This window comes from Microcebus murinus, chromosome 14 (genome assembly GCF_040939455.1).
Source record: "Microcebus murinus isolate Inina chromosome 14, M.murinus_Inina_mat1.0, whole genome shotgun sequence".
NCBI classification, from domain to species: domain Eukaryota; kingdom Metazoa; phylum Chordata; class Mammalia; order Primates; family Cheirogaleidae; genus Microcebus; species Microcebus murinus.
The window spans coordinates 61,563,120-61,576,468 of record NC_134117.1 but is presented as its reverse complement, the minus strand read 5'-3'; the positions used below and the strand labels follow the sequence as shown (position 1 = coordinate 61,576,468).

Below are 13,349 nucleotides of genomic sequence, written 5' to 3'. Positions count from 1 at the left end.
AATAACCTATATAGGCATGTCATTATCACCCTTCTTAGTAACTTTTTTTTTTTTTTTTTTGAGACAGAGTCTCACTCTGTTGCCCAGGCTAGAGTGCCATGGGGGAACCTAGCTCACAGCAACCTCAAACTTCTGGGTTCAAGTGATCCTCCTGCCTCAGCCTCCTGAGTAGCTGGGACTACAGGCATGCACCACCACAGCCAGCTAATTTCTTTCTATTTTTAGTAGAAAGGGGGTCTCACTCTTACTCAGTCTGGTCTGGAACTCCTGACCTCAAGCAGTCCTCCTGCCTCAGCCTCCGAGATTGCTAGGATTACAGGTGTGAGCCACCATGCCCAGCCAGTTTCTGAATATCAACGTGTGACTATTAAATCTTTCCAGTAATCTTTTAAGTGTTTTTACTATTTTATTTTGCAATTGTTTATTGACCTCATGGTAAAAAATTTCAAACATTTAAAAGCAGACGGCCAGGTACAGTGGCTCACACCTGTAATCCCAGCACTTTGAGAGGCCAAGACAGAAGGATTGTTTAGGCCAGGAGTTTCAGATCCACCTGGGCAACACATAGAGACCCCCACACCCCTCTACAACACCTGGCATACAATTCCTAAAATCCTTAATGTCCTAAGTGACACCTTTTTGTATCCTAATGAGTTGACTGATGGCTAGGTAGCTTCAGGACAGGGTTGATCACCAGAAAGTCCACCATGGATTAGAGGGTTGAGATTTTCAGCACCCCCAACCGACAGAGAGGGGAGAGGGGCTGAAGGTTAAGTTGATCACCAGTGCTTTAATCAATCGTCACACGTTATGTAATGACGCCTCCACAAAACCCCAAAGGACAGGGTGCAGAGAGCTTCCAGAGAGCTGAACACGTGAAGGTTGCTCAAGGGTTGCGCTCTCAGAGAGGGCATGGAAGCTCTGCATCCCTTCCTCCAAAGCGCTCCACGTGCATCATCTGTATTCTTTGTAATATTCTTCGTAATAAACTGGTAAACACGTTTACCTGAATTCTGTGAGCTGCTCTAGAAAATTAGTTGAACACAAAGAGGGGTTGTGGAACCCCAACTGGAACCCAGTCGTCAGAAGTTCTGATCAGACTTGGAACTGATTGGGGGGGGAGGGTGTTCAGTCTTGTGGGACTGAGCCTTCAACTTGTGGGATCTGATGTATATGTATAGAATATCCCAGAAAAGATACTTGAGGTAGCAAACAGTGCTGCCTCCTAGGAGGAGAGCTGGGGCACAATGAGACTTACTTTTCAATGTACCTTTAGTCCTTTCAGAATGGTGCACACATCATCTATTCAAAAAGTAGACTTTTTAAAAAGTTTTTGTAAAAAGTTAAACAAACCCCAGGATGACTCAACAAATTACTCAACTTTGGTCAAGGGAATAAGACCAGGCTGGTCAACCAGAGCTTTTCTTTTCAACATTTTCTGTCACAACCACTTCGAAAATCATTCTTGGTTCTCCAAACCATCTCCACCCAGTGAGTCAGCTAGTCAAAGGGTTGGGTCTCACTATAGGTGTCTCATAGATGGCATGAAGCCCAGGAACACAAGAGGCAGCTGTTGCGAATTTGCCAGGGGTGGGGGAGATACACAAAACAGGAAGGGCAGCTGAAGATGGACATCAGCAGCCAAGATTTTCCAAAACTAGCCTCTAGGTCTGGAAGGGCCATTTAAATCAGACAGCAATATGGATAAAGAATGAGGCATGGCTACGATTCTGCAGTTACAGGTAGAGACTGCCACCCACCCACCAGGGAGAACTGAAAGATGGCTTAAGTTTACAGTGGCCAAAACTAGCTCCTTATCTAAGGTGCCTTATCTGGTGCTTGAAACCCCTTCATTGCCTGATGGGTAACTCATTACACTCCTTGCCTAATTAGGACAGATTACTTTAGCAGATTAGCTCCTTACCAGCTGGCAGAAATTAGGGAGTTTAAAGACAGTCAGAAGACCAGAGACCATGCAGACAATGGCCCACTCTGCACCTTGCAGTCTATTTTCACTTCCTTTCAGCTTGCAATAAAGTCCTTTTTCTCTTAATAAAGAAAGGCAGTCGGAAGATACATCTTCATTTCTGTCACTTTATGGTGGACATCAGCCATCTCCCTCTGTATCTTGGTTTCCTTGGGGATGGACTAGTATCACCACACGTTTGCTGGTCAGGAAACAAGAATCTAAACTGGAATGCGACCCCAAAACTGTTTCCAAGAATTGTAAATCTGAGTAACCTGAGGTTTGTGCGTTCCGCCCTAGCGTTCCCTTATCATTGCTGTGAGACATTGAAAAAGTCCTAAGAAAATGGGAATATTTGAGACTCCAGTACACATCTATTAGAATGAATGGGAACACTGCTTTGGAAAACAATTTGGTGGTTTGGTAAAATACAAGGGACAGGTCTACATTGACAGAAAGCAGAGCCCTGGTGGCCTGGGGTAGGGCAGGAAAGGAGGGATTACACAGAGGAAGGTCCATCTCTTGGGAATAATGGAAATGTTCATTCTTTTAATTGTGGTGACAGTTTCACAGGTGTATATACATTGGTCAAAATTCATCAAATTGTACATTTAGTATGTGCAGTTTATGATATGTCAATTATCCTTCGACAAAGCTAAAGGCATGTGCTCACATGTGGAATCTGAGAGTGTTTCCTCACACCAGTGGTAAGAATAAGCCACAAAACGGAAGAATCCAGAAGGCAGAAGGGAGCTCTTCAGGCTTTTAGATGTAGTCTTCAGAAATTTTAATGTCAGAGAACAATAGAACCGGTTCTTGCTTTGGCCATGGTTATGTCATCCTGTTTCTTTGAAGTCAGCCTACACTTGCAGTGTGGAATTGCCCTGGCAGTTTCTGTGGAATGATGGGGTTACTTAAAAATCAGTCTAGCTTGCTGGGTGAGGCGAAAGGACAGATTCTGGCTGAGTTGAGCTGTGGAAGAACTGGCCCCTGAGCCTGCCTTGAAAAGTTCCAAGAGGGCCATGTGCAATGACTATGGCTTGGCTCCTCCTTGAAGAGAAGATGTGAGGAAAGAGTATTTCCCCTGAGGCTGTGGAAGGGCCGGGAAGCCTAACCCTGACTGTCCTTCCTCACACAGTGTCTCTGCGGCGTCCTGAAAGCCCTGTACCGCAGCAGACACGGAGGTCGCAAGGTACAATCCTGGGCAGAGGAGCTGGCAGGCATCCTCCTGAAGCAGGTGAGTGCCGCGGCAGTAGAGCCATCCTGGACTCCCCTTTCTCTCTGCTTTGGAGGGGACGGCTTCCCCCGACCAGGGCACCACTGCACACAGCACAGGTGTCTTTCATGTGGGGATCTCAGCCTTACACACCTCAAGCTTCCCCGGAACAGTGACATGCCTGGATTCTGGACACGCAGTGGGATCTTTCCCATGAGGACAGTTGGACACATCTGTATGATTCCTGGGGTGAAGGGCCTTTGTTGGTCCCCCTGAACTCTGGGAAAAGGGCAGAAGCTTTGAGCCTCTCCATCTGCCTGTGGGAAATGTGCAGACTTCTCTGTTATGGAGTAGGAGGAGGACCATTGGTGTTGTCAAGGAAAAAAAGGGAAACTCTATAAAATAGTTTTAAAGAGATTTATTCTGAGCCAAATTTGAGAACCATGACCCAGAGCCACTGTCAAGAGGCCTTGGGCAAGTGGACTGGCTGTGGCTGGTTACAGTTTGGTTTTTATACATTTCAGGGAGAAAAGAGTTACAGGTAAAGTCATAAATCAATACTTGGGAGGCATACATTGGTTTGGCCCAAAAAGGTGGGCCTACAGGTTATAGGTGGGTTTAAAGATTCTTTGGATGGCAATTGGCTAAGAGTTAGACTATATCTAAAAGACCAGAAAGGATATGCATAATTTAAGATAAAGTTGTGAGCACTCTGGGAGGTCCAGACAGGAGAATGTTTCAAGTTTAAGATAGGCAGCTGCTAGGATGCTTGAGTTAAGATAGGGGCTTTTTATCTTTTAGGTGATGTTAATGCTATACCTGAATCAGGTTAGGAAGTAAATGACCCCTTTATTTGGTTAACAAAAGCTGCTTAGTGGGGATTTACCATTTGTCAGCCTGACTCAGCTGGCCTTCTTAGGAAGGAGTTTTGAGCAAAAGAGAAAGATCAGAGTTCAGTCTGCAAAATTTAGCAAAATTGATACTTTCCTGGTATTTGATTTTTTGGCCACTGTCTTTCTCCCTATGGGGAGGGGAATGTGGATTCCTGGGTTACATTTTCCTATTTTCCTTATGGCCAAGCACCATGTCTTTCTTGGCTTCATGCCTCAGTTTCTTCAGCTATGCCCAGGGTCCCTGGTTTTAGTCTGAAGGCCTTGTTCTCCCTACAGATGAGTGACAAAGAGAGCCAGCCATCAGCTCTTTTTGATGAGACCCAAACATTATCCCTGTGGGCATTTAACCTGTTGAGTAAGTCAATACCTTTCCCTAGCCCCAGGTGTGTGTGTGTGTGTGTGTGTGTGTGTGTGTGTGTGTGTGTCTGCATGCACTTGTGTATGAGTATGTTTGTGTACTCAGGACCGTTTTGCCTCTTCCTTGACCAGAGTGGGGCCAAAGTCTTCCTGGGGGCTTCCATCCTTCTAGACAAGATGCAAAGGAGTTCCTGAGAGCTCTGCGTGAAATGAAATGGATCTGAAAAGGCACAGGCATTGGCCCCCCACTCCTTTGGTTTCCACTCACATAGCCTGGGACTGCCTTCCCTTTCTTCCGTGGGGACCTGCAGCTCAGAATAAAGTCAAATAATGTCACTTCAGCACTGATGAGCACAATGTGCTGGCCTAGGGCAGGGAATGAGGGGGCAGGGGAGGGCCAAGGTCTGGCTCAGGGAGAGCATCTGGCACACGGTGATGCGGACAGACACTGGTTCTCTACCTTCCTCCTTCCTTTCTCCATCCTGATGGCCCCTGATTTATCCAGTCATGGCCTTAGTGGTTGCTGGGAGCATGATTTCCTCCTACTTATTCCCTGCCACTCACAAACCGCCAGGAGTCTGTCTTCACACCCTCCTGATAGGCCACTTATGCCTGGATACCACAGTCAACGTTCTGCAGAGGGCAATCCCATCAGAAGAGGAGTCCACAGTGCTGTCAGCCCTTGAGTCCTTCAGGGAGGTGGTCCCTGGAGGTGAGTGGGATGGCGTGGGGGGCTGGGGTTCCAGGACTTGGTATTTCCTAGGAGATTCCTTTCTCTGGGCAACAGTCAAGTCTAGTAGTTAAAAGCACTTTTTTAAACTCAAAGTGAACTCAGTGGGTTCAAATCTTGGCTTTGCCTCTTACTAGCTGTGCAGCTTTGGGAAAACTCCTTTTTGATTCTGTGCATCTATGACTTCTTCTTAAAAATGAGGATAAAAATATTACCTCTCTTTAGGGGGTTTTAGTGAGGATTAAATGAACTGACAGTATGTGGTGTGCTTAGAACAGGGCTTGCTATGCAGGTGGTTACCGTAGTTTATCTATGACTGTTGCCTGGAAGAATGGGCTCCACCTGCAGTCACCTGCTTATGTTAAACACTGTGTGTGCGACACAGTGCTGGGCACTGAGGCACACACATGAGGATAATTCGGGACCCACTATCCATGAGCTTGCTGGTGGACAGGAAGGTGAGGCTGTTTCTGCAGGGGAATGATGCCAGGCCACGTGCACTAAGTTACTGAAACAGGTGCATGATGACACTGGGCAGGAATGGCAGGAGGGATCCCTCAGGGGCTGGGATGGGCTCATGGAGGGGATGGACCAAAGGCAGGTTAAAGAGTTGTCACCATGGCTAGGAGAGGGAGCTCACAGTGAAGAAGAGCCAGGGCCAAGGTCTACAGGCTGAGACCAGAGGGCGGGAGCACAGCTTGGCTGCACAGGGGCATCTGTGTGGGCAGCCACGGGAGGCTGGCAAGGGTGGAGGCTCCAATACCAGCTTGATGAGAGGACCGCTTCAGGGCACTTTTCCATCTACACTGGTTGATCTCAGTGCAGTTGGCATGCAGAGGGGGTGGCAGAGACAGACACCATGAAGATGCCACCTGGCCCTGAAGACCGAGACTATACCTGGAAGTCCTCCCACCTGTGTGCCTTATGTCACCTGAAGTAGCAGAGGAGGGAGGAGGAATCTGACCTTCGGCTGCATGCCTGTGTTTTCTCTAGCACCCCAGGCAGAAAGGCTGAAGAGGGAGGTGCTGGACTTGGTCATCTCAGTGACACAGAAGGACCAAAGACCAGTTAGCTGAAGGGCTGCATGTTTGTGCTGGGAGGGCCATTGCCTCTGAGACCTTGTGGTCTTGTTCACGGAGGGGGGGCAGTGAAGGAGGAGGAAGGGAGGGTGGGCTGCCCAAGCCTGTCCCAGCCTCAGGACTTTCCCTTGGGATACATTGGAGTTTTCAAAGCCCAGGAAGAGTATGAGTGCAGAAAGGTGTTTCCCTTCGGAGCCTTTGCTCTGGGCAGCACTGTGGTGTCCTCAGGGGAGCCATGGAGCTCCAGATGACACTCCTCAGTGCCTGGATGCACAGTTTACTGAGGGAGAAGAGCCTCAGGTGTCATGTGTGGGGTGGGGGCTGAGCAGCTGTACTTCGAACAAGCTCCACAGCCAGGGTCGCAGGCAGCAGGGACTCCCAGCTCTGACCATGCGGGACAGAGCGTTGGGGCAGCAAGAACAGGGCACCCTGGTTGTGAGCACCAAATGTAGGACAGTGACATCATCTTGAAAGACTGGGGCCCAAGTCCCAGAAGGCTCACGAAGAGCCTGGGCGTTGAGGGTTGGGCCCTGGGGACTTGCAGGAATTGTTACTGGCCTGACCCATGAAGGCGGGAACACGAGGCCTTTCCTGGACTCAGATTCCCCCTACCCAGACACCTGTGGAGACCCACAGTGTGGACAAGCCCAGTGCTCAGAGTCCTCCAGGAGGACGGTGGCAGGGATGTCAGTGAGAACTTCAGGGAGCGTTGGAAGTGGTCAGGTTCAGTGACTGTGCTCTGTCATGGCCACAGAGTCCACTGAAGAGTCACAGTCAACTTGGACTCGGGAGACCTGAGTTCCTTGAAGTCCTCCCAAACTTGCTGAGGTGCTCTGTGTCCTCACTTGGAACCCAAGGGGTCAGATGGTGTCCCTGAGGTCCGTTGCTGTGTTGCATGTGATGCTCTCTGACTCTGCAGGTGCGCATGGCCCTCCTGAGGTTCCTGGAGGCGCTGGGGCAGCATGACTACCTGAGCCTTCCCGAGGGCAGGGTGGTCATAGATTACCTCCTGAAGCTCAGCCAGTGGGACTCCTCGGTGAGCAGGGCCATCCCTGAGGGGACCTGAGGCAGTAGAAAGGCTGAGGGGAGGGGAGAGAGAAAGGGCAGGGTGCAGAGCAGAGCGGGGACAGGAGGCTGGGCCGGCAGGACTGGGGTCTGGGGACTTTGCCCTTCCCAAACCTTGTCCTTGGCCCCAGGAAGCCTTCATTCAGGTGGGTCAGCAGGCAATGCTTCCAGATTTTAGTTCTTTTTTCTTCTTCCAGAATGAAGCGGACATTGGACTCATGTCTTTGAAAGTCCTGCAGACGGTACAAACAGCTGGGGTCACACAGGCCTCTGCATTCCTCCTCTCCTGGCTCCCAGCCCACTCCTCTGTCCCCCAGACTGCCTTCTTCTCCCTGCCCTCCATCTCCCCCTTGTCCTCTCTCTTCCACTCCTCTCCACTTCCGTCTCTTCCAGTCTGGGGCCTGGGCCTCCTCTGAGAAGGGGTTCAGGGAAGTACATGATGGTCGCTGGGTGGTGAGTCTGGATTGGAGTCCCTCTGCCAGCATCTGGCTGTGACATCTTGAGGAAATTGCTCTGTGGGCTGACTTTCCCCTTATGTATGAAAGGGGGATATGGTATGCCCTGTCTGCTCACAGCAGCCTCCAAGGGTCCCTGGGGGCCCTGGGAGCTGCTGTGCTATGGAGGGGGCAACAGGCCATGGAGGGCCCTGTTGGGAGGTCCTGTCCTCCCTGCAGGCAGCCACTTTCCCTCCCATGAAGCCCTGAGTCCTGACCTCTCGTGTTTTTTCTGCCTGCGGAATGTTCCCCAGTGAAGGTGATGACAAAGTCACACCATTCAAAATTTCAAGAAAGCCCTCTGTCTGATCAAGTCCTTCCTGGAGTTATTTTAATAAGGACCATGGTGACATTTTACCAAGATGAGGTGACAGGAGAGAGAGGCAGGGTCAGAGACAGACAGCATAGGCCTGTCTGAAGAAGAGGCGGCTGCAGGTCTCATAGGACCTTACAGGACTAGCACATAAGGTCATAGGGGTTGAGGTCACGTGGTAGTGCTGAGTCGGGGCTAGCACTGACCCTATGGCATACCCCCTCCCAGGTGTCCTTGCCCAGACTGATCAGCCTGCTATGTGAGCCCGGCAACACCTCAGCCTTCGTGGTATTGAGGTGGCTCTGAGGGAACAGGCCCTAGGCCAGCCCACCTACCTCAGCAACATCCCATCAGGTATGAATACGGGGAGGGGAGACCACGGGGATTGGGGGGCCCATGGGCACTGGGTCTGCCCCAGGCATGGTAGTGGGGCCCAGATTGAGACCCCTCAGGCATGAGGATTCGGTCATTGCTGTGGTGAGGCTGCGAACCTCACACCTCAGGCTGGTCGGCCAAGGGTTAAGGCCACAGCAGGAGCCCATTGGCCCTCAAAAGGGATGGAATGGAGCCTTGTATGCAACAGAACTGTCCCCCACAGGCCCTCTGGCCTTCACTCCTCATTTTCCAACCCTGGAGGCCAGGAGTGGTAATGACCAAGTGCCACAGTGGGCGCACACAGCATCCCGACTTGGGGCCTCCCCTGCCCCAGCTCTGGCCTCAGTCTACACTCCCCACCCCGGACCTGTCAACCCAGTGGGGTGAGGGACGGGGTGAGGGTGTCCGCTCCACACTGACTGGGTGATGGTTTATTCTGTCAGCTGGAACGGCAGTGTTAGTGCTTCAGGCTGAGTGGCAATGTCCGGGTCCCTCGGCTCACCTTCTCCACAGTGTCTGTGCCCCTCCCCTGCCCTGCAGAGGGTGGGCTGCTGGCTGGGGTTGGAGGTGGGACCCCTGGAGCTTGGGCTAAAGCTGTCCTCTTCCTTCATGACCTCTTTGATGTAGATGTACAGGTCCTTCCCTTCTAGGAGTCTCCGCACAGAAACATACTCATTTCACCAGCACACAGTACTAGCTATAAAAGGTAAGAAACAGAGAGAGATGTTGGGGGCCATTGCCACAGCCCTCCCCCTCTCCTCCATGGCCAACCTGGAATAAATGCCTCCCTCACTCCCAGCCAGGGAGGAAAGACTCAGGGGCCCTTGATCAGATTCCTCCAGTGCTCAGTCAGTCAACTACTTCCTGGAGACTAAGACAGAATGTTGAATCTGTGAAGAAGCCAGTTATTTCTGTGTTTCTCAACATCAAAGCACTTGTGTGCCAGAGAAATCTGGAAGGATTCAGTGCTGTGGGTTATGGCTTCCACAGCTATTCACATCCTCATTTGCCTTGAGCCTAACTGACCTCACACCCGCCAGCTGTGTTTAACACTTTCATAGACAAAGTGACTACTACAAAGAAAGATAAACTGACAGGCTACTTTGTCTAACTTCTAATATGAAAATCTCTACAAAGGCAACCAGTCACAGGGAGCAAGATTGCCTCTCAGTTACTGTAATCACGGTTTCTCACTATTCACACTCACTGTGCCAAGTGGACTCTCAAATATCTCCATTTGGCCACCTCCAAGGCCTGGAATAGCAGTTTAGCCAGGAAGTCTTTCAGGATGGAATAGGGCACGAAGGGAAATTCAAAATAGATCCCATGAACCTTCTGGGTTCTATCAACCACGGCCATGGGGAAAAAATAAATAAATACTGTGGCTGTCTCGTGAGCCAGGAAGAAGGGGATTGATATCAAGAGCAGTCTTCATACTGGTTACCGAATTTCTCCTTGGTTATACATTTCCTTGCAGGCAGAGATCATGTCCTCTCCATCCGTTGCATGCCCATGTGAAGCTATGTAAAATCATGCAACCCATCCAGGGACATATATGGGGGCTATAGCAAGAAGGAGCCTAGGAGAGCCCCCAAACCAAACCTCCACTACGATTCTACCGCTGCTTGGATCCCACTCTAATGCGTCTATGAAAGGCTTGCAGATGTGCTCTTGAAGATGTCCGCCTCTGGGGTCAGGGAGGGTATCTGTGAGGACCTTTGCAGCATTCTGCTCCCGTGTCTCTGCAAGGCAGCATTTGCATGCCACAGCTGCTCCACTTTACCCTGCTGTGGACACGTGGAAATCATGGCACTCAGGCAGAGAAGCATGAACACAGCTTGTAGGAGTGAGCATACACAGAGGAGCATACACACCCATACCTTACAGATACCTTTAGTGTGCTTCTTAGTTCTCCCTGGCCTCCATTTCCAGTACAGATGAGAGCCCCTGCCATAGTGTTCTGTCCTGAAGAAATAACAGCTTTCTCTTTGGCTCCAGACTACAGAGTTCTCTTCAAAGACACTGAGCTCTGCTGGAACAGCTTCCCAATACCAACATGACCTTATTTCTATTTCCCTGCTAGACCAAGGTCTAGAAAGAACTTCCGCTCCATATTTATACCATATTTAGTCTCCGCTTGTGAAACTATTTTCTCTGAGAGAGCTTTAACTTTCCCCTTCCCTCCTTCAGTCACCATCTGGAGGACACACTCTACCATCTTGGTCCCCACACCTCTCTCACTGCAAGCTATTTCCAGGTCCATCTCAGTACAAATGTTCACAACTTTAAAACAATTGTGTTAATATTAATAGATCCATCATTCATCCTTACTAATCTGGCCTCACGAAGACAGGTGACAGTGTCAATCCATTTAGAAGGGGGAAGGTAGTTGCCATTAAGTTCTTCCAATTATAGTTTAGGGGACATTGAAATGACCAGAGACACACACAGGTGGAAGGATTACCATAAGAAGGATGACTCGAAACACTAGGAGAATTCAATCCTGAGAGGGGAATATGCCATTGAAAAGCCATTTAAGCATGACAAAAAGGAGAAAAAGAAAGGGATGTCACAGATTTTGAGCACCTGCTAGGTACTAAACCCTCTGCAGGCCCTTTTCCTTTTAGGCTCTCCTTGGATCTCCACAACACCACAAGTATCAGCTGTGTACTGATGCTCAAGCTGTGCTCAAAGTCACAGCTAATAAGGGAAGAGCCAGGGGTTCAAACCCAGGTCCACATGACTCTGTTCCAGTCAAGTTCTCTGTGTGCAGGGGAGAACTAGCAAAAGTAAAAGGGAGTTATGCCGAAAGTATCCTTGGTAAGAAATGAAGAACTGAGACTGGGAACACCAAGAACAGAAGCTGATGAGAAGGTGGGACTTCTTGCAGACTAGAACTGCAAGGTGGCTTGGATTTCAAGACAGCTCCAGGAACCTCACTGACAAGTAAATGCCCTGTCTTTTCATTCTCCTGCTCACGCAGGTGCCAGATGGAGCCATAATCTGACTTCTTCAGCTGGCTCAGAGTTTCTGATTACCCCAAACTTTCATCCCTCTACCTTGTATCTTCAGCTAGAAGGACAACATTAAACAATACAAAATAAAAGTCATTACTATTTCACTTCACTGGGGGTGGTCATTAGGGATCTCATTATTCCAGAAGCTGCACCAGCTACATTACAATCAGGAAATGTTTAGGTCAATCTGAGAATAATGGATTCACTAAGGCCCATCAAGGACGCGTGGTGTAACTTTCTCAGACCTCCTCGTGGTGGCTATTGGAGGACAACCATGACCTCCCATGCAAGTTCTCCTCAGAATGTTCCCCCATGGCTAACGCACACCCAGGCACAGGGAATCTCCTGCCCATTATACCCACTAGGATTTGTGAAAGGTCTTCAGGTACATTTAAGTTCTCAAACTGTTCAATTTTTTAGTGCTCAATTATTTGTTACATACTTACTGAGTATGAACCGTTGTTATGGAATGAACTGTGTGTGCCCAAATTCATGTGTTGAAGGCCTAACCCCCAATGTGACTCTATGTGGAGACAAGGTTTTAAGGAGGCAGTTAAGATTAAATAAGGTCCTAAGTGTGCCGTCATAAGCCCACAGCATTGCTGGCTTTCTAAGGAGAGAGAGAGAGATACAGAGACAGAGAGACAGAGAGAGACAGAGAGAGAGAGGGGAGTCCTCCCACGATGTGAGGACGCAGATGGAAGGTGACCCTCTGAAAGCCAGAAAGAGGCCTGGCCAGGAACCACACCTGCCAGCACCCTGATCTCAGACTTCTCAGCCTCTGGGGCTGTGAGAAAATAAATCTGTTGTCTAAGCCACCTTCTCTGTGGTATTTTGTAGTCGCAGCCCTAGCAGACAGAGGCAACTGTCTCCTAGGGACTATAATACTGCTGTGCTCCTAAAATGCTGAACTTCACACCTGGGAAACACCACAGTCCCGAGAGAACAGCTTTTCTGCACCTGGGGGTAACCCAAAGCCACATCAGACTGCAGTGCTGCCAGGCTCTGCCAGCTGCGGGACAGCCTGGCCCATGACACCCACATTCTCACCTTCCTGTCTCCTGACTCCCCTCCCATCTGCATCCTCTGAGCTCTCACGCCGTGTGGGACCCAACAGCTACTTATCACTATTTACGTCCACTCCGAGGACACTGCCGCCAGCAATCTGCTCAACTGCACTCATCCGGGTCCCTTTACCGGCCCTGCTCCGCCTTGACTCCCAGGTGTCCGGGCCAGTGGAACTGCAGCGCGCTGGACAGGATGGGCTCTGGGGTCAGGTGCCAAGATTGGGATCCCAGCTGTGGCCTTGCTGAGGTTCCTACCTCTAAGCCTCAGCTGCCGCACCTGTGAAATGGACGTGGTAATAGTGCTCACCAGCGCCTGTGGAGAAACGTACAGACGAAGGAGGAGAGAGTCCACGAATGGGTTCTAAGACTGCCAGAAAAGGTCAGTTTTGAGAGCGCTAGGCCAAGCGCAGCCAAGTTAGGAACCTGACAGGCAAAACCCGTTAGATTTCCCACGCGCCCTGACAGTTTAACTGAAGGTGGCGCATTCCTTGGTGTGGCCTGCCTTCTCTCATTGGCCTCTCGACTGTCAATCAGTCACTGGCTCCGCCCCTGCGGTTCCTGACCGTTTTCTGGAGCTGCTTCGCCTCGCCCCGCCCCTTTGCCAACGTGCTCTCAAGTGAGCACAGCTGCTCCACTGACCACGAGGCCACGCCCCCGGTTGCGCATGCAGGAAGCCATCCTGTCAGCCAAGCCCTGAGAGAAAACCTTTGGTTCCTGTCAGATGCCTCCCTCCCAGTCAGCTGCTGGGCTCTGCTGGGAGGGATTGCGGCTCTGGCT

The 13,349-nt window shown here is 50.3% G+C and overlaps 1 long non-coding RNA gene across 1 annotated transcript; it reads right to left on the bottom strand.

Annotated features, from left to right (window-relative positions):
- Positions 1-7,452: 7,452 nt before the first annotated feature.
- On the bottom strand, positions 7,453-13,094 carry LOC105873458 (uncharacterized). Its single transcript, XR_012922977.1, has 3 exons — positions 12,880-13,094; positions 8,991-9,185; positions 7,453-7,539 (listed from the first exon to the last, which is right to left on the bottom strand). It is a non-coding gene; the product is annotated as an uncharacterized LOC105873458 (long non-coding RNA).
- Between the last annotated feature and the right edge of the window lie 255 nt (positions 13,095-13,349).